This window comes from Ovis canadensis, chromosome 9 (assembly GCF_042477335.2).
Source record: "Ovis canadensis isolate MfBH-ARS-UI-01 breed Bighorn chromosome 9, ARS-UI_OviCan_v2, whole genome shotgun sequence".
In the NCBI taxonomy this organism is placed as follows: Eukaryota; Metazoa; Chordata; class Mammalia; order Artiodactyla; family Bovidae; genus Ovis; species Ovis canadensis.
In genome coordinates, this window is record NC_091253.1 from 87595104 (window position 1) to 87617717 (window position 22614).

Below are 22614 nucleotides of genomic sequence, written 5' to 3' on the forward strand. Positions count from 1 at the left end.
TGTTCTCACTTCCGTTTTTGTCATCAATAAGATGTAAGACTATAAGGGTCGTGAAAGCAGAGTATGGCACTCATCTTTATACCCAGTGCCTGGCACAGTATGTTTCTCATATGTATGTGGTCAGTAAATGGTTGAGTTTAACTGAACCAAATTAAGTATTCTTTTCACTGGAGTATTCTTTTCACTGGAGCCTGATATAATGAAAGTGAAGCCGCTCAGTCATGTCCGACTCTTTGCGAGCCCATGGACTGTAGCCTATCAGGCTCCTCCCTCCATGGGATTCTCCAGGCAAGAGTACTAGAGTGGGTTGCCATTTCCTTCTCCAGGGGATCTTCCCGACCCAGGGATCGAACCCGGGTCTCCCACATTCCAGGCAGACGCTTTAACCTCTGAGCCACCAGGGAAGCCCATAGATGAAGTTAGAAATAGCAAATTATCAAGCAGACAAAGCTCATATTCTGTTTTCAACAGGAGGACCTCTGTTCATCTTCTTCAGATTTCAGCACCTTAAGAGTTTCCTCCTGGCTACCCAGGCTTGCTCCGGGTACCATTCCTCTTGTGTGCCTTTCTTTGGGTTTCTTTAATCAGACTAAGCAAAATTCTGAGAGTACTGCTTCTAGCTAATTGTCCACTGGAAAGGGTCAGACAGTTGAGTCAACCTTCTGCAATATTAAAATCTTCTCTGTTCCTTATATTTCTTTAAGCAGGAAAAAACATCCTAATTTAAAGAAATTATTTTTTAACATCTTTATTGACTCACGTATTTAAAGTGTACAATTCAATAGTTCTTATTATATTCACAATATTGTGTACTAATCACCACTATCTAATTCCAGAACATTATCACCACCACTAGGGGAAGAAATTCCCATGCCATTTAGCAGTCCCTGCTCATTCCCCACTTCCCACCCTCAGGCAACCAATAAGCTAATTTCTGTCTCTATAGATTGCCTAATCTGGACATTTCATATAAACTGAATCACATAAAATCCTACTTTTTGTGTCTGGTTTCTTTCAGTTAACATAAAAAATTTTAAGGTTCATTTGTGTTGAATCATATATCATCAGTACATTATGCCTTTTTTAATGACTGACTAATACTCCATTGTGTGGTACACTGTAGTATACTGCTTATTCACTATCTGTTTGTGGACACTTGGGTTGTCTCTACTTTTTGGTTATTAATGGATGATATCGCTGGGGCTTCCCAAGTGGTGCTAGGGGTAAAGAACCCGCCTGCTAATGCAGGTAGACCAACATCAGAGACACAGGTTCGATCCCTGGGTGGAGAAGATCCCCTGGAGTAGGGCACCGGAACCCACTCCAGTGGAGAATCCAATGGACAGAGGAGCCTGGTGGGCTCCAGTCCACAGGGTCACACAGAGTCAGACATGACTGAAGTGACTTAGCACGCATGGATAATACTGCTATGAATGTTAATATGAAAATTTTTATATAAATATGTTTTCAATTCTTTAAGATATCTACCAAGAAGTGAAATTGCTGGGTTATATTTGATTACAGCAATCCTAGTGGGTGTGAAGTGGTATCCCATTGTGATTTTGATTTGTATTTTCTTAATGATTAATGATATTGAGCATTTTTTCATATGCTTATTGGTGATGTGTATATATTCTTAGAAAAATGTCTATTACCTTTGTTCATTTTTAAATTGGGTTGTCTTCTTATTAAACAGTATAAGTCTTTTACATTGATATATTCCAGATACAAGTCCCTATCAGATATAGGATTTGCAAATATTTTTCTCCCATTCTGTAAACTGTCTTTTTAGTTTCTGTGATTATGTCATTTGCGGCACAAAAGATTTTAATTTTTGTGAAGTCCAACAGATTATTCTGTTTGAGCTTTTGGTGACATCAAAAAATCATTACTTTATCCAAGGTGATAAAGATTCACAGTTATGCTTTCTTTTACAAGTTACAGTTTTACCTTCTTACATTTAGGTCTATAATTCCTCTCAAATTAACTTTTGTGTTTTGTGTGAGGCAGGGGTTCAACTTAAATTTTTTTTGCATAGGGAAATCCAGTTACACCAGCATCATTTTTGAAAGGCCTTATTTTTGACTTGCAGAAGAGGTTGGTGGGCAAAACATTTTAGGGTACTGCATGATTCAAATGACTCATACATTGTCCTGCTCTACCTGCAAACTGTTTTATGTGGGCTTCTAAATTTTGTGACCTCACAGAAAATAATACCACTTTTTACCACAATGAAGAAAATGAGCAATCTTAACAGATGATAGCAGCAACAGAAAAACTAAACAAAGCTAAAGTGGAAAGAAGACTTAGATACTGGGGCCAGAAGCTATCTGCTTTTGCCTGGATTCATGAGCTTTAAACTAAGCGCCAGAAGTAGCCATAGAACAATTTACTGACCTACTCAGGAATTTGCCTAAATATCTACCTATACCAACTGCTGAGCCTAAGCGATCCACTTTCCCTGACTGTAGATTGGCAAAACATCCCTAGAATGGTATGCATGAGAGCTGCTGAGTGCTATCTCAATATGGATTCTTGTATCTCAGATATGGTAGTCCCAGGGGCACAAGAAAAACAAGAAAACCCAAACTCTTTATCTTTGGTTATTTGCGTAACTTGTCCTTTGAAACTCTTTCAGTCATTTCTTCCTGAAAAGCCTTTCTTGATCACTGTGGCTGACTGAGGTGCCTCTCATTCATTGCTTCCAGAATATTCTGATTGTGTCATCATCAGGTATCTATTTATATTATTTTTTATAGCTACGGCTTAGAGTCCAGATAACTATGAGCTCCTGAAAAATAAGGACTGTTCTATATCTTAATATTCTGAGTGCCTAGGTGTTGCTAGTGGTAAAGAACCCACCTGCCAGTGCAGGAGTTGTAAAAGATGCGGGTTCAATCCCTGGGTAGGGAAGATCCCCTTGAGGAGGGCACACGGCAACCCACTTCAGTATTCTCGCCTGGAAAATCCCATGTACAGAGGAGCCTGGCAGGCTACAGTCCATGGGGTCACACAGAACTGGACATGACTAAAGTGACTTAGCACACATGCACAAGTACAAAATGGATATTTAATGATGTAATGAAGGGGGAAAAAAAGGAATGGATTTTTTCTTGCTACTTAACTCCCACAGGCTCATCAAGTCAATTCATCCAAAACAATCCATCACCTCTTCTCATTGTTGGTTCTTGTTGTTGTTTAGTCACTAAGTTGTGTCCAACTCTTTTGTGACCCAGTGGATGACAGCCCGCCAGGCTCCTCTGTCCATGGGATTTCCTCTCACACATGCTATGTTCTCTGTCTTAGTTAATAACTCTAATCTACCAACTGGCTCAAATGAAAAAATCTGACTTTTTTACTCATTTCATTCCCTCTTTTCTTGGTCCAAATCTACTCAATGATTAAGTTCTGTCAATTTTATTTCCAAAATAATTGCCTGAATCCAATCTCTTTCTCTTCAGCATCCCAACCACTCCCCATTTTTTCCCCTTCATGCCTTTGATATTCTTCAGTTAATATAAAGCCTCCTAAAAGGTTTCTCTGTCTAGACTGATTCCTGTTAATCCAGGCTCCGGAGTAATTTCCAAATGATTTGTTTCAAATGTGATCCCGACTGGTTCACTATTGCTTAAAACTGTGTAAAGGCTTTTACCTAGATAGAAGATGAAGCTCCTTAGAATGGAAAAAAAAAAAAAACCATCCTGCCTTTTCTTATCCACAGCCATTGCCTGCCTCAAATATTAAAGCTCCAGAAATATCAAAGAGTTTACAGAGCCTACATCCCCCAGCCTGTGCGATGTCATACCATTAGGCCTTTGATCACGTTGCTCCTTGGTCTAATGTACCCTTTCTTTGCCTAATGCCTAATCTCCAAGAAAATGCTCAACGTTTTCTCCAAGTAGTTCCACAAAGCTGGTCCTGCATGAGTATCTTTTGTGAGATTATGTCTCCCACCAATACAGAAGATCCTTGAGTATACATTTTTCATCTTTAATACCTAGTGTTGGGCCTCAAACTCAGCATGAAGCACTTATTTGGTCTGGTGTTGGAGCACACCAGAATTCTCTAATCTGGTTATGTGGGAGGCAGAATTCTGAAGATGACCCCCTTTTCCCAAGATTCCTGTCCCCTGGTTATTGATTCAAACACTAAGCCAGGTACTGCTGTGCTGGAAGGGGTTTTATAGGTGTGATAAAAATTCTAGGTAAACTGAATTTAAGCCCAAGATTACCTGGTGGGCTGATCTATTACTTGAGCCTTTTACAAAGTACAAGGAAGAAGCAGAAGGGGAAATCAAGAGAGATTTGAAATGGGTCTATGATCTGTCATTACAAGTTTGAGAATGGTAGGGATCATGTGAGAAGGAAAGGGTACCCTAGAGGTGAGGGATTGGAGGCACTGGGCAATCGCTAACAAGGAATTAGGGACCTGAGTCCTACAACTACAGGAAGTGGATTATGCAAGAGATGGAATGAGTTTGGAACTGGAATCTTCCGCAGAGCTTCTAGATTAAAGCCCAGCCCAACTGACATCTTGATTTTGGTTTTGTGAGATTCTGAGCAAAGAATACAGCTAAATCCAAATGGACTTCTGACCTAGAGGACTGAGACAATAAATTTGCATTGCTATACGCCATTATATTTGTGGTAATTCATCAATAGAGAACCAATACAAATTCCATATGCTAATATGGAGTATTTCCAGTTTCTAATGTGATTATAAATAAAGTTTCAAGGCCTAGGAATGTTTGCCCTAGCTTCTTTTACCTTTTCCCTCCAAAGCAAAAAATTCTAATATAGTTTGCTTTTTCTCTTTGTTAGTTGCCAACTCTTTTTCTTTAAATATTATTTCAGGGTTCCAGGAAAGATGGAACTATAACATCTGGAGATATCACAGCTTAAAAAAAAAAAAAAAAAACCTACAAAGAGCAGCTATTTGAAGACTCTGAAAAGTAAATCGTTAACAGGTAGATTGGGGAAGATGACTAAATTTCAAAATACCACCAAAATGGTAGTGAATTTTTCATTTTTTCTGGCAATATTCTATAGTCTGGGGCAGCCAAAAACCTGAAGGTGGGCATCAGGTGTGGATAGAGGGAGTAGTCAGAAAAAGCCTCTATTTCTGGCTTCAGTAATGGGAAGGGAATTCCTAATGCCCATAGGGACTACGAAGATCCCTCATTTTTTCCTTCTTATTCTTGTACCACAGAAAATAGGAGACAATATACTTAAATCCATTTTATGAAACCATCATTACTGGTACCAAAACCAGACAAAGATAACAAAAGGCAACTGCAGACTAGTATGCTGCTGTTAAGTTGCTTCAGTCGTGTCTGATGCTGTGCGACCCCATAGACGGCCTCCCACCAGGCTCCCCCGCCCCTGGGATTCTCCAGGCAAGAACAATGGAGTGGGTTGCCATTTCCTTCTCCAATGCATGAAAGTGAAAAGTGAAAGTGAAGTTGCTCAGTCGTGTCCGACTCTTAGCGAACCCATGGACTGCAGCCTACCAGGCTCCTCCGTCCATGGGATTTTCCAGGCAAGAGTACTGGAGTGGGGTGCCACTGCCCTCTCTGATAGACTAGTATAGTACCCATTAATTTCCCAAAGCAATATCAAGAACAGTCCACATACATCATCATTAGGAATTAGAAAAGTACAAATAAAAATGACAATGAGACATCTATTAGAATGGCTAAAATTAAAAAAAAAAAAACACTGACAGTATAAGCTGCTGGACATGATATGTAACTGGTGGGACCCTCATACACTGCTGGCGTAATGTGAAATGATACAGGCAATTTGGAAAGATTTTAGTATTTTCTTGAGTGTGTGTGTGTGTGTGTGTGTGCGTGTGTGTGTTAGTCACTCAGTCATGTCCACCTTTTTGTGACCCCCATGGATAGCAGCCTGCCAAGCTCCTCTGTCCATGGAATTCTCTAGGCAAGAATACTGGAGTAGGTAGCCATTCCCCTCTCCAGGTAATCTTCCCAACCCTGGGATCAAACCCAGGTCTTCTGTATTGCAGGCAGATTCTTTACTGTCTGAGCCACCAAAGAAGCCCCTTCTTATGACTTATATGACCCACCAATTCCACGCCTAGGTATTTATCATAGAGGAATGAAACTTATAATCACATAACTACTTATACACAAATGTTTAAAGTAGCTATTCATAATCAGCAAAATCAGAAACAACTTATATGCCCTTCAATGGATGAATTCTTATATGGCGCATCTATGAAATGGAACACTACTCAGCAATGAAAAGGAATATACTAATGACAGATGCAACAAATCTCAAGGACAGCATGTGAGTTAAGGAAACTAGTCTGAAAAGGTTACATGCTGTATGATTAGATTTGTATGACATTCTCAAAAAGACAAGACAAAAATCCTAAAGTGATGGAGAGCAGTAATTATCAGAGATCAGGGCTTAGGGGCAAGTGTGATTACAAAGGACTACCGTGAGAATTTAAGGTGGCAGAACTGTTCTGTATCTTGACTGTGGTAGTGGTTACATTAATCTATTCATGTATTAGAATTCACAGAACTATGTACCAATGAAGGACGGTTTAATTTTTTCTCTTTTATTTAAAAAATAAAAAAGAAACAAAATTCTTTCAATGACTTTGTCATATGCATGACAGGACAGTTTTTTCCACCCCCTTTACTTTTCACCCTCACATGTAACGGCTGGACTGTGTGTGCCCTTATGTCTAGGGGAAGCCCACTTTAGACCTAAGTGTTAACCAGCTCTGTACTGGGCCAGTTTTTCAGGTTTACTTTCGATTCTCCATGGCCCTTCCAACAGTGTAGCAGAACACTTACACTAACACCTTTAATGGTGAGATCAGGGTGCCCTTTCTGCAGAAGGTGAAAAAGACAGAATGCTACTCCTAAATGTTACAGAAGCCACAGGATAATTTCTAATCTTACTGACACCAAATACTGTGGCACATGAAAATTAGAGGCTTTAATTAAATAGCTAGACTAGAATTAGTTAAATCGGTAAAACTGAAAAGCACAGGTCAGTTTGGCACCATCTCAACTAGTTTAATTAGGAAAGACAATATAGTCCTTCCTAGGTCTTGGCTCATATTACAAAATAAGTTTTAAAAGAAGGTTCTTTTTTATCAGTAGAAGTCAAATGCTGATAATTCAGAAAAAGAAATGTGTAATACAAGCTAATCATATTTGTGAATTTCAACTATGAATCTATTTGAGTTACATTATCAACCTTACTCTACCAAATATGAACTTTAAAAAGTTTAAAAATCAGAAAGATCAATTTCCCAAAGCAACATCAATAACAACTCACAATATTTATTCAGTACGAGCTTAACAGCTCAAAATGGGTTAAGCTTTTTGCGCTGTCTCCTGCATCTTCTGCACTGCAGGCGGATTCTTTATCACTGAGCCACCAGAGAAGCTACATACAAACCACAGTCTATACAAAAAGCACAAGACAAGTGTTACATTAACTTTTTGTAAGAGATGACTAGATATTTAAAAGATTTAAATAATTTCCATTTTAGACGGTTTCTGTATGTCTGCATACAGTGCAACCAACCTTTGTGCATGATTGCCCTCCACTGGCCCACAAAGACCCCCACTCTCAGCTCTCTAGAGCTGGAGTGTTGAGCCACATTCTTTGCAAAACACAGCCTGTTCTATGTATAAACAGAGGGACTAGGGCAGTCCCATTGGACAAGTCAGATAATATTGCAGGTGAAGAGCCCCAAAAGCAGAGCTTACAATGAAGCTATTCCTTTCAAAGTACCTGATCCATGAAGAGATCTGTAGCATGTACCAGAATGAGAAACACCACAAATGCAACAGCACTCTTTATTGCTTGTAAAGTCCATCAACATGTGTAACTCCTTCAACTAAAATCACAAGCTCACTATCACATCTGATAATTACACAAATATGTACTGTTACTTCTATTTCCTAGTATAAAATAAGACTGACATCCTTTAACTAGTCAGGTATTTTGGGGGGTAGAAAATTACTGTCATTATTATAAATATTTGTAGTTTCATAATGGTAGGAAAACTTATTTTTACAAACGGGAAAACTATGCAAAAAAAAATCTGGTATTTTAAAAAATTGAGCAATGATTTTCTTACCTTCTTTTATATTTTTTAAAGTGATGAAAAACATTAACTTCACTATTAAGATGAAAACATTAAAGAAATGGACTATAAAAGTTTTATTCAATAGACACAGTTGGAACTATATAAAATGATGATTTACAAGAACTGGAAATATAACTGGATAAAGAACCAGGCATAGATTGTTAATGTGAATTTTATTCCACATTTATCCAATTATTATCAGATTCTTGTTTTAAAGGGTTTAGAATTTTTTTTTGGTAATCCTCAATGAACTTTAATAAATGGATTATTTTCAATGTTTAGATTTTAAGAATGTGTAGCAATAGTGAATTTCCCAGCTGAGTCATCCATTTCTCTGCCAGATCTAATTTCTCACCATCTCCAGAACACATTCTATATCTTTACGTTACCAAGTAAACCCATGCCTGTCAATTATTAGACTCTAGTTACCCTTCAAAACTTTCCTAAAGCTACCAGGAAACAGAATGATGGAATGATTATTGAGTTAAAAGGAGATTAGACAAATACAAATAAATTACACTTATTTTATGCTTCCATCACCCTAAGAGATGACTTAATAGGGAAATGAAAAGAATCATATTATAATAATGAAATCAGAGAGGGAATTCAAGCCCCAGAGGTGATTCCCCTAAGTTTATGTTAACGCACACCTTGTGGGGGACCAAACATCAACTGGAAAAGTTTCCTGAAAACTGTTCCAGCTATTTTCTCATTTAAAATGTTCCAACTTTACTTGACCCATTAGTCATCATATTACTTACATTTATGATGTATTTTGAAATCTATTACCCAAAACCCAATGGATTCAATATGGCTTGTTATACCCAAATCATAACATTTATGAAAGAAAAAATTCTTTGTTAAGTGCTTCTTCCTTTGGAATTTTATTTGTAAAAGACAATTTTTTTTTTTTAATAGACAAGTTGGGCTTGTTAGGAAAACAAGTCAGTGGCCATGGTAGCTATGTAAAGACACAGGAATGACGGCCCCCCTCCACCACAGTAAATACAAATCAAAGAACAAATATTTAATCAAACTTGACTTTATGTGTTATTGTAACTCTAAATATTTTTTATTATTAGGTCATGGTTCATAGTACACTTCTTTTTCTTATTCAGCAATTCAAGTTCAGATTTTTGTTACGGTGTTCAAGTAAAGGTATTCATGATGATAACGGACAATGGAGACTCAGTATTCACAGGTGTGAGAGCTAGAAAACTTGGAAAGCTGCCCCTGACAACAAGATCAACGTGTTTTCATTGAAGGTGTGAAGTGTAAAGATCTCAGTGGTGGCAGACGTAAGTGTGTCAGTTAACAGTAGTACACCAAATGGAACTGGTTGTAGGCTGACCCATGCGCCACTGAGGAGGCTCAGAGACATGACTGACACATGCCCCTGGGTCAGCCAGCAGCAGCTCATTGTGCTTATCACTGTGAACTGGGCATCATGTTTACTAGCCTAACTGCTCATGGACATATTCTTATCATCAAGCAATGACTTTATTTTGACTATACTGTCCTACCCCCAAAATCACAACACAAAAGTTCTGATTAAAGGGTAAATGAATGGGTTTTCTAAAGTGAATTTATCAAACTGAGCTCATCTAAATGAGCTTCTCTCCATCTAAGTAGCTATCATAGAACACTAAGTACATTCCACTACTCGAATCACTGTGGCAGTGTTTTTGGTACTCATTTCCTTTTCTTTTCTTCCTGTTTTCAATGATGGCATATACTCATCCTTGGAGACAGCATATCTGATTTTTATCTGATTTTTAGGAACAGCCAAATGTTTTGAGACAAGGAAGCAAGGATTCCAGACTGAGGAAAGATTAAAAACACAGACAATCCAATTTATAGAGACTACCACTGCCAATGAGGAGACAATTTGAGCATTACTAAAAATAACAAATTCAGAATAACACCAAATAACAACTATTGATAAATGGCCAACAAAGGAATAGTTAGAAAATTAACTCATTTCTCCCCAGTTTTACTGATATATGATTGACAAATAAAATTGTAAGATATTCAATCTGTACACTATGATGACTGATATAGACTATACACTGCAAAAAAGTTCCTCCCCATCCGGAAAACCAAATTTATTTTTCTAATGGGTAAAGAAAGGGAAAGAAGTAAGCATTTATCCTACCTTTCTTAGGTAAACAATTCTACTAAGAAATTGAATTAAAATGTTACTGTTTGCAACCTCCAATGACTTTATGTATTTAGCATCAATAACTATTAACATCACAAGAAGAACCTTTAGACATTATGTGCCTCCTGATGGAACAAAATAAAACCTTTTATAAAAGTCTTGCTAAAAATAAAATAAACAACCTGAATCAGATTGAGTCATCTACAAGTTTATGTGCGGGAAATACACAGAATAGGGACAGGCAAAATTCAAACTGTAAAATTTACATGATAACTGACCTGGTTTCTTTAATATATTTGAATCATGCTCCCTGACTTCGGACTATAGTACAAAGCTACAGTAATCAAAACAGTATGGTACTGACCCAAAAAGAGACACAAAGATCAACGGAACAGGATAGAAAGCTCAGAAGTAAACCTATGCATTTATGGTCAATCTAAGATAAAGGAGGTAAGAACATATACTATGGAGAAAAGACAGTCTGGGAAAAGTGCACAGCTATGGCAAAGAATGAAATTAGAACACTTTCTAACACTATATATAAAAATAAACTCAAAATGGATTCAGTTCAGTTCAGTCGCTCAGTCGTGTCCGACTCTTTGTGACCCCATGAATGTAGCATGCCAGGCCTGCCCATCCATCACCAACTCCCGGAGTTCACTCATACTCATGTCCATCAAGTTGGTGATGCCATCCAGTCATCTCAGTCTCTGTCATCCCCTTCTCCTCCTGCCCCCAATCTCTCCCAGTATCAGTCTTTTCCACTGAGCCAACTCTTCACATGAGGTGGCCAAGTACTGGAGTTTCAGCTTTAGCATCAGTCCTTCTGAAGAACACCCAGGACTGATCTCCTTTAGCATGGACTGGTTGGATTTCCTTGAAGTCCAAGGGATTCTCGAGAGTCTTCTCCAACACCACAGTTCAAAAGCATCAATTCTTCAGCACTCAGCTTTCTTCACAGTCCAACTCTCACAACCATACATGACTACTGGAAAAACCATAGCCTTGACTAGAGGGACCTTTGTTGGCAAAGTAATGTCCCTGCTTTTGAATATACTCTCTAGGTTGGTCATAACTTTCTTCCAAGGAGTAAGCGTTTTTTAATTTCATGGCTGCAATAACCATCTGCAGTGATTTGGGAGCCCCCAAAAATGAAGTCTGACACTGTTCCCCATTTATTTCCCATGAAGTGATGGGACCAGATGCCATGATCTTAGTTTTCTGAATGTTAAGTTTTAAGACAACTTTTTCACTCTCCTCTTTCACTCTCATCAAGAGGCTTTTTGGTTCCTCTTCACTTTCTTCACTGCTTTCTGCACTTCTGCACTTCACTTTCTTCACTTTCTGGTGTCATCTGCATATTTGAGGTTATTGGTATTTCTCCTGGCAATCTTGATTCCAGCTTATGCTTCCTCCAGCCTAGTGTTTCTCATGATGTACTCTGCATTTAAGTTAAATTAAGCAGTGTGATAATATGCAGCCTTGACGTACTCCTTTTCCTATTTGGAACCACTCTATTGTTCCATGTCCAGTTCTAACTGCTGCTTCCTGACCTGCATGCAGGTTTCTCAAGAGGCAGGTCAGGTGGTCTGGTATTCCGATCTCTTTCAGAATTTTCGACAGTTTATTGTGATCCACGCAGTCAAAGGCTTTGGCATAGTCAATAAAGCAGAAATAGATGTTTTTCTGGAACTCTCTTATTTTTTCCATGATCCAGCAGATGTTGGTAATTTGATCTCTGGTTCCTCTGCCTTTTCTAAAACCAGCTTGAACATGTGGAAGTTCATGGTTCACATATTGCTGACACCTTGCTTGGAGAAGTTTGAGCATTACTTTACTTGCGTGTAAGATGAGTGCAATTGTGCAGTAGTTTGAGCATTATTTGGCATTGCCTCTCTTTGGGATTGGAATGAAAACCAACCTTTTCCAGTCCTGTGGCCACTGGTGAGTTTTCCAAATTTGCTGGCATATTGAGTGCAGTACTTTCACAGCATCATCTTTAAGGATTTGAAATAGCTCAACTGGAATTAAAGACCTAAATATGAGACTGGGCAGTATAAAACTCTTAGAGGGAAACATAGCCAGAACACTCTTTTACATAAATAATAGCAATATTTTTTTGGATCTGTTTCCAAGAAAAAAAGAAACAAAGGCAAAAATTAACAAATGGGACCTAGTTAACTTAAAAGCTTTTACACATGAAAGGAAAGGATAAACAAAACAAAACAACCTATGAATGGGAGAAAATATTTGCAAATGAAGTAATCAATAAGGGTGTAACTTCCAAAACATACAAACAGCTCATACGACTCATGTTGAAAAAACAAGCAACCCAATCAAAAAATAGGAATACCTAAATAGACATTTCTCCAAAGAAGACAGATGGCTGATAAGTACATGAAAAGATGCTCAATATTGCTAATTATTAGAGAAATGTAAAGCAAAAACTACAACAGACACCACCTCACACCACTCAGTATGGTCATCACCAAAAAGTCTAGAGAGGGTGTGGAGAAAGGGGGACCTTCTGACATTGTTGGTAGGAAGGTAAACTGGTGTAGACACTATGGAGAAGAGGATGGAGGCTCCTTAAAAAACTAAAAATAGAGTTACCATATGATCCAGCAATCCCATATCTGGAAAAGATGAAAATTCTAATTCAAAAAGATACATGCACCCATAGCAGCACTATTTACAATAACCATGACATAAAGCAAACTAAATGTCCATTAACATATGGATAAAGCAGATGTGATATAGATATATAGTGGAATATTATTCAGCCATAAAAAGAATGAAATAATGCTATTAGCAGCAACATGGATAGACCCAGAGATGATCATACTAAGTGAAGTCAGACAAATACCATATGATATCATTTATATGTGGAATCTAAAAAAATGATGCAAATGAATTTATTTACAAAACAGAAATAGACTCACAGACACAGAAAACAAACTTAATTACCAAAGGGGAAATTAGTGGGGGGATAAATGGGAAATTTGGTTTAAATGATACACACTACACACATTATATAAAATAGATAAACAAGGGCATATTGTATAGCACACAGTACTATATTCAGTATCTTGTAATAACCTATAATGAAAAGAATCTGAAAAAGAATATATTAAAAATATATAAGAGTTGAATCACTTTGCTGTATATCTGAATCACTGTAAATCAACTATACTTTAGTAAGAAAATAAAATAAATTGCAAGAAATGAAAAAAGAGAGGGGGAAAACTATTAATTTTGAGAGAAATTTCTTTTTTACAAAAGAAATTCGAAAGGCATAACCAGTAGTGATGAGTAGATCTTATCTGGCTCTAGGTTAAGAAAACAAACAAACAATAACCATACATGCCTACAAACACTGACACACACTATGACATTCATGAGATAATTAGAAATTTGAATACTGACTAGATATTAGATGACAGATGATGCTGAAGAATTATTCTCTCTAGGTTTGATAATAATATTGTGGTTATGTTTTTAAAAGTTCTTATCTTTATAGATACAAATTGAAATATTATAGGTGATATAATATGATGCAAGGGATTTGCTTCAAAATAATACAGAAGGTGAGGATATGGATAGGGTTATATAAGAACGAATATATTGGCCATAAGTTGACAATTGTAGGCAAGAGTTTCTATATTCTATTCAGTCTACTTTAAAATTTTTTTATTTTTTAAGCTTTATATTTTGTATTGGAGTACAGCTGATTAACAATGTTGTGACAGTTTTAGGTGAACAGCAAAAGGACTCAGTCATACATACACATGTATCCATTTTCCCCAAAACTCCCCTCCTATCCAGGCTGTATTTGTATATAACATTTTCCATAATAAATAGTTTTTAAAAGGCATAGAGATGAGAACGAGTACAGCATAAGAAGAAGTCATATTGGAGGATGATTTCAAACCATTTGCCTCCAAACTCCTCTCTTCAGGGTCAATCAGTGACTCTGCTTCCAGTTTCAAGGAAAAAGAGAAACTCATTCAATTTCTCTTGGTTTCCTATTACCAAACTGAAAAAATACTTCCATATGCCATTTTCCTTTGCTTCCTTAATTTGTTAAGGCAACACTGGCTCTTTCACATGTATGCTGGATTCTTCTTCACTTTGTCTAAGGAACCCACCTTTATCTTTTCTCTTTTTTATTTTATCCAGTTCTTCTCTCAACTGGATTCTTCCAGCTGATATTTAAACATGAGAAAATTCAGGTCTCTTTCATTATAAAATTAGAGCCTAAAACCACAATACAAAATGCCCTTTCATTTATAATAACTATAAATGGAGTACAACCTTTAAAAACCGTGAATCACTATATTGCCACTATTTGTACATCTGTAACTTATATAATATTGTGTATCAACTATACTTCAATTAAAAAAATGGAAGGAAAAAACAAAACAAAACACTACTTTATATTCTTCTTCACAGACTTCTTGGAAGAGTTATACTCTCTGCTTCCATTTATTTTCCTCCTGCTTACTCCTCAATGCACTGTACATTACAGTCAATCCAGGTTAATCCAATGGGGTGAGGGGGTAATATTTTTAGCCACAGTGTCTATAAATCCATTCAGCTCAGTTCAGTTCAGTCGCTCAGTCGTGTCTGACTCTTTGCGACCCCATGAATCGCAGCATGCCAGGCCTCCCTGTCCATCACCATCTCCCGGAGTTCACTCAGACTCACGTCCATCGAGTCAGTGATGCCATCCAGCCATCTCATCCTCTGTCGTCCCCTTCTCCTCCTGCCCCCAATCCCTCCTAGCATCAGGGTCTTTTCCAATGAGTCAACTCTTCGCATGAGGTGGCCAAAGTACTGGAGTTCCAACTTTAGCATCATTCCTTCCAAAGAAATCCCAGGGCTGATCTGTTTCAGAATGGACTGGTTGGATCTCCTTGCAGTCCAAGGGACTCTCAAGAGTCTTCTCCAACACCACAGTTCAAAAGCATCAATTCTTCGGCACTCAGCCTTCTTCACAGTCCAACTCTCACAGCCATACATGACCACAGGAAAAACCATAGCCTTGACTAGATGGACCTTAGTCGGCAAAGTAATGTCTCTGCTTTTGAATATGCTATCTAGGTTGGTCATAACTTTCTTCCAAGGAGTAAGCATCTTTTAATTTCATGGCCCCAGTCACCATCTGCAGTGATTGTGGAGCCACCCAAAAATAAAGTCTGACACTGTTTCCACTGTTTCTCCATCTATTTCCCATGAAGTGATGGGACCAGATGCCATGATCATTGTTTTCTGAATGTTGAGCTTTAAACCAACTTTTTCACTCTCCACTTTCACTTTCATCAAGAGGCTTTTTAGTTCCTCTTCACTTCTGCCATAAGGGTGGTGTCATCTGCATATTTGAGGTGACTGATATTTCTCCAGGCAATCTTGATTCCAGCTTGTGCTTCTTCCAGCCCAGCGTTTCTCATGATGTACTCTGCATATAAGTTAAATAAGCAGGGTGACAATATACAGCCTTGACGTACTCCCTTTTCCTATTTGGGACCAGTCTGTTGTTCCATGTCTAGTTCTAACTGTTGCTTCCTGACCTGCATACAGATTTTTCAAGATTTCTCATTTTTCTGTAGCTTGTATCATTACCTGACACTGTCCAGTACTTCTAAGCATTTTTCTCTTGGTTTCTTTGACATAGCACTCTCCAGATTTTCCTCTTAGCTCTACTTTCTTTTAAAGTTCCTCCTTTTCCTCCTGGCCAGTAATTACTGATTTGACTTCTTCAGTATGAAGTCTTAAAGACTCCTTTTTCCTACTTCCTCTCTTTTCTTTCTTCCTCTTTTCCCTTCTGAGTAATAATCTCATCCAGGTCTGTGCCCTCGATCAGCGCCCATATTCCCCCAAACTTTCAAAACATTTAATCCTTTACCACTAGTCAGACTTTTGTGTGAGCAGCAGATATGCATGCACAATTACCAACACAGAACTCATGATCTCTCCCTACTCTCATACACAAACATGACAAACAAAATATACCTTTTCCCAAGCATTTTCTATAACATATCAGTCAACAGGACACCAGTTTGGGATGCCATACTAAAACACCACAAACTGTGAGACTAGACAACAGAAACTTATTTTCTCATAGTTCTAGAGCTGGAATTCTGAGATCAGGGAGTGAACGCAGGTTGGTTCCTGGTGAAGGCTGACTTCTGGGCTTGCCTGGCTGTGTTATTACTATGTCCTCACATGGCAGGGAGAGACAGAATGACAGCAAGTCGTCTGGTGTACTAATCCCCACCACGAGGGCCTGACCCTCATTACCTCATCTAAATCTAATTACCTCCTAAAGGCCCAGCACAGTGGGGACTAGAGCTTCAACATATTAATTTTGTGGGGGACACAATTCAGTCCACAACACAATATTCCTTCATTAGATCAGTCAGGAACCCTTAAGTCATCCTTAAACCTCTCTTATACAACATCCCCTCTACTCCAATACCAGTCTATGGATTCTGCCTCCATATTTATCTACCAAATCGTTCACTTTTCTCCATTTCTATTACCATTCCATGACCCAACCTATTATCTCTCACCAGTACTACTGCAATATTCTGCTAATTTGTTGTTTGCCTCTACTCTAGAGCTTTTTATCTATTCTTTATCCTGCAACTAGAATAATTTTTTTTCAAAATGCAAATATAACCGTATCAATAAACACTCATATCTCTTCTTTCCCCATCATATGTATGTCCTACTTAAAATTCTTTAGTGGTTTCCCAGTGCTCTAAAGATAAAAATCCCCAAATCCTTTATTGTGGCCTAGAAGGCCTGGCCCATACCTCTCTCTATAGCCTCACCTCCTGCGACTGTTCCCTCTCTCTGACTTGTTTTCATTTCCTTCGGTGTGCCACAATCCCCTTCCTCACAGGGTCTTTTGCATACATTCTGTCAGAAGATTGCTGTTCCCTCCATGTCTTTGGTTAACTCCCTTTTATACAAGTGTCTGAACTCAGCTCAGACAAGCTTCCCTAAATCTCTAATCTTTTACAAATCCAGAAAAGTTGATGACACTTATATTAGCTTATAATTATATAATAAATACTCTGGGTGACTACTTGCTAATCAAATCCTGTCCTTTCTACTAGATGGTATGCATTTCCTGAGAGAAATAACTGTGTATCTTTTGCTTACCACTGTAATTCCAAGGCTTAGAAGATTACTTGGAATATTATAATTGCTCATAAACACTTGTTGTGAAAAATAAATGCAGAGTTCCATTGGGGATTACAGACATCATTTTAGAATTTGCAGGAATCTCAGGACAACTCTCTTATGATACAGAAGAAAATACTAGGGTTCAAAGAAGAAAAATGATCTCACTTAGAATTACTTTCGTAGTGACAGTAAGCCTGGATTGTCCAGATGACACCAGGTTAGATTCCCGAGGTCTGAGGACAGTTATGATTTGATTAACTGAGGGAGGTGGGTGGTCAAGATTCACATTAGTTTGCAGAGAAGAGAAAAATGATTGAGTAAAAGAAAAATCTGAAATGAGGGTCACCAGTAAATAGACCAAAGAAATAATAAGGGCACAGGTAGGTGGCAGGTATAATGGAGAACCATTTCAAAGGAAAAACTAAAAAGGCTTGAATGAAAAAGGGACGACTTGAAGGTGGCAGTAAAACTGTGAGAAGACCTGAATGGAACACTGCTGCCATCACTAGCAAATGTAAAGACATTTGAAGACTGTACTAAGAGATGGAGCCAATTAAGAAAAAGAAACAATTTTTGACTTAATAGTGAAAATGAAGTCGCTCAGTTGTGTCCGATTCTTTGCAACTCCATGGACACCAGGCTCCTTCGTCCATGGAATTTTCTAGGCAAAAGTACTGGAGTGGGTTGCCATTTCCTTCTCCAGGGGATCTTTCTGACCTGCGGATTGAACCCGGGTATTTTAAATAACTAAATGCATCTCACAGGGAGATGAAGAAATAGTGCTGAAGGTGGATAATGAATCAAAATTAGAAATAGGCATTGGAGGTTGTAGGCATACAAGAGATAGCTGAGGTTATTTTCTGTACAAAGAACAGAAGACTGAAGACAAAATTCAACAACTTCATGATAAAAACACTCAAAGTGGGTATAAAGGGAACACATCTCAATATAATAAAGTACATTTATGACAAACCAACGGGACTTCCCCAGTGGCTCAGTGGTAAAGAATCCACCTGCAATGCAGGAGACACAGGAGACGTAGGTTTGATCTGTGGGTCGGGAAGATCCCCTGGAGGAGGGCATGGCAACCCACTCCAGTATTCTTGCCTGGAGAATTCCATGGACAGAGCAGCCTGGCAGGCTACAGTCCACAGGGTCACAAAGAGTCAGACATGACTGAAGCGACTTAGCACTCATGCATGCATGACAAACCCACAGTCAACATAATACTCAGTGATGGAAAGCTGAAAGTCTTCCTGCTAAATTCTAGAAGAACACAAGGGCGTCCACTCTCATTGCTTCTATTTAACATAGTATTGGAAGTCCCAGCCAAAGCAATAAGAAAAGAAAAAGAGGCATCCACAGTGGGAGGGAGGAGGTGAAACTGTCACTATCTGCAGATGACATGATGCTCTGTATAGAGAACTGTTAAGTCTCCACCCAAAAACTGTTAGAACTAGTAAATGAATTCTGCAACGTTGTAGGATACAAGATTGATATACAAAAACCTATACAGTCATAATGAAATATCAGAAAGATAAAGTTAAAAAAAATCCTGTTTAAAATTGCATTCCCTTTCCCCCTCCAAACAAACAAAAAAACCAGCCCGATTACCCAGGAATAAACTTAACCAAGGAGGTGAAAGACCCATACACTGAAAATTATAAAACACTGATGAAGAAAATTAAAGATGATTCAAAGAAATGGGAAGACATCTCATGCTCTTGGACTGGAAAAACTAATATTGTTAAAATGGCCACACTACCCAAAGCAATCTACAGACATAATGCCATCCTTATAAATATCACCCATGATATTTTTCATAGAACTAGAATAAATAATCCTAAAATTTATTTGGAGCCACAAAAGACTCAAAAATCTCCAAAATAATCCTGAGAAAAAAGAACAGAGCTGGAAGTATAACTCTTCTAGATTTCAGATTATACTACAAATCTGTAGTAATCAAACAACATGGTATTGGAACAAAAACAGGCACAGAGATCAATGTAATGGAGAGCCCAGAAAAAAACCCACACATCTATAGTCAACTAATTTATGACAAAGGAGGCAAAAATATACAATGCAGAAAATCTCTTAAACAAGCATTTCTGGGAAAGGTGGTCAGCTTCATGTAAAACAATGAAATTAGAACATTTTCTCACACTATATACAAAAATAAACTCAAAATGTTTTAAAAACATGAATATAAGACATAACACCATAAAACTCCTAGAAGAGAATACAGACGAAACATTTTTTGACATAAATCATATTCAGTTCAGTTCAGTCACTCAGTCGTGTCCAACTTTTTGTGACCCCATGAATCGCAGCATGCCAGGCCTCCCTGTCCATCACCATCTCCCGGAGTTCACTCAGACTCACGTCCATAGAGTCAGTGATGCCATCCAGCCATCTCATCCTCGGTCGTCCCCTTCTCCTCCTGCCCCCAATCCCTCCCAGCATCAGGGTCTTTTCCAATGAGTCAACTCTTTGCATGAGGTGGCCAAAGTACTGGAGTTTCAGCTTTAGCATCATTCCTTCCGAAGAAATCCCAGGGCTGATCTCCTTCAGAATGGACTGGTTGGATCTCCTTGCAGTCCAAGGGACTCTCAAGAGTCTTCAACACCACAGTTCAAAAGCATCAATTTTTCAGCACTCAGCTTTCTTCACAGTCCAACTCTCACATCCATACATGACTACTGGAAAAACCATAGCCTTGACTAGACGGACCTTTGTTGGCAAAGTAATGTCTCTGCTTTTGAATATGCTATCTAGGTTGGTCATAACTTTCCTTACTCCAAGGAGTAAGTGTCGTTTAATTTCATGGCTGCAGTCACCATCTGCAGTGATTTTGGAGCCCCAAAAAATAAAGTCTGACACTGTTTCCACTCTTTCCCCATCTATCACGGGAAACAGATGGGGAAAGAGTGGATAAATCATATTAGGTTGGTGCAAAAGTAATTGCAGCTTTGTATTGTTGAACTTTGACATTTGATATTAGAATACATTCTTAAACAAATGTGGTTATGTTATACATCATTTTAATGTGGATTTCTCACTTTATGTTTTCTTGGCTAATGACATTACTTGCTGTTTATTTTATATTTATTTTAGACTATAGAAATGATGTTAGACAAAAAGCAAATTTGAGAGATTTTTAAATTTGAGTTCAAAATGGGTTGTAAAGCAGCAGAGACAACTTGCAACATCAATGATGCATCTGGCCCAGGTAATGCTAACGAATGTACAGTGCACTGGTAATTCAAGAAGTTTTGCAAAGGAGACAAGAGAGCCTTGAAGATGATGAAAGTGGTGGCTGACCATCAGAAGTTGACAATGACCAATTAAGAGCCATCATCAAAGCTGATCCTCTTATGACTACATGAGAAGCTGCCGAAGAACTCAACATTGACCATTCTGTGGTCATTTGACATTTGAAGCAAACTGGAAAGGTGAAAAAACTTGACAAGTGGGTGCCTTCTGAGCTGACTGAAAATCAAAAAATTGTTTTGAAGCATCGTCTTCTCTTATTTTATGAAACAATGAACCATTTTTTAATCAGATTGTGACGTGCAACAAAAAGTGGATTTTATGCCTGACTAGCTCAATGGTTGGGCTTTCCTGATAGCTCAGTTGGTAAAAAATCCGCCTGCAATGCAGGAGATCCTGGTTTGATTCCTGGGTTGAGAAGATTCGCTGGAGAAAGGATAGGTTATCCACTCCAGTATTCTTGGGTTTCCCTTGTGGCTCAGGTGGTAACGAATCTGCCTGCAACGTGGGAGACCTGGGTTCGATCCGTTGGTTGGGAAAATCCTCTGGAGAAGGAAAAGGCCACTCACTCCAGTATTCTGGCCTGGAGAATTCCATGGACAGTATAGTCCATGGGGTTGCACAGAGTTGGGACATGACTGAGTGACTTTCACTTTTCACTTTCAGCTCAATGGCTGGACTGAGAAGAAGCTCCAAAGCACTTTCCAAAACCAAACTTGCACTAAAAAAAGGTCATAGTCACTGCTTGGTGGTCTGCTGCCCTTCTGATCCACTACAGCTTTCTGAATCCTCCTGAAACCATTACATCTGAGAATTATGCTCAACAAATTGATGAGATGTACTAAAAACTGCAATGCCTGCAGCCAGCACTGACCAACAGAAAGGGCCGAATTCTCTACCACAACCCCTGATCCCCCATTACACAACCAAAGCTTCAATAGTTGAATGAGTTGGGCTAGGAAGTTTTGCTTCATCCGCCATATTCACCTGACCTCTCATCAACCGACTATCACTTCTTCCACCATCTTGACAACATTTTGCAGGGAAAATGCTTCCACAACCAGCGGGAGGCAGAAAATGCTTTCCAAGAGTTTGTTGAATCCTGAAGCATGGATTTTTACGCTACAGGAATAAATAAACTACCTCTCATTGGCAAAATTATATTGATTGTAATAATTCCTATTTTGATGAATAAACATGAGCCTAGTGATAATGATTTAATAGTCACAGTCCAAAACTGCAATTACTTTTTGTACTATTAGGTTGTATACTACTTTTTATACTATTAGGTTGTATACTATTTCTTAGATCATTTTCCTGAGGCAAAATAAATTAGAGCAAAAAAAAAAAAAAACAACAACAACAAATGAGACCTAATCAAACTTAAAAACTTTTTTTCACAGCAAAGGAACAAAGTGAAAAGACAACCTATGGAATGGGAGAAAATATTTGCAGACAATGTAACTAATTAAGGGTTAATATGTAAAATATACAAACAGGGACTTTCCTGGTGGTTCAGAATTTGCCTTGCAGTGCAGGGGACACAGGTTCAATCCCTGGTCAGAGAACTAACATCACACATGCTGATGAGTAACTAAGCCTGTGTGCCACAACCAGAGAGCCCTTTCTGACACAACAACTGAAGACTGCATGCTCTGGAGCCCACATGCCACAACTACAGAGTCCATGCAAATTAGAAGTATGGGGTTAACAGATACAAACTACTGTACATAAAATGGATAAGCAATAAGGATATAGTGTATAGCACAGGAAATACAATAACTGACCATGGTCTGCTAAAAAAATGCTGAATCACTATGCTGTATACCTATAATTAACACTATATTGTA

The 22614-nt window shown here is 38.3% G+C and overlaps 1 protein-coding gene across 5 annotated transcripts in view; it reads right to left on the reverse strand.

The window, feature by feature from the left end:
• The window catches only part of VPS13B (vacuolar protein sorting 13 homolog B), a 787290-nt gene that overhangs the window by 183583 nt on the left and 581093 nt on the right, over nucleotides 1–22614 (reverse strand). The window lies entirely within an intron of this gene.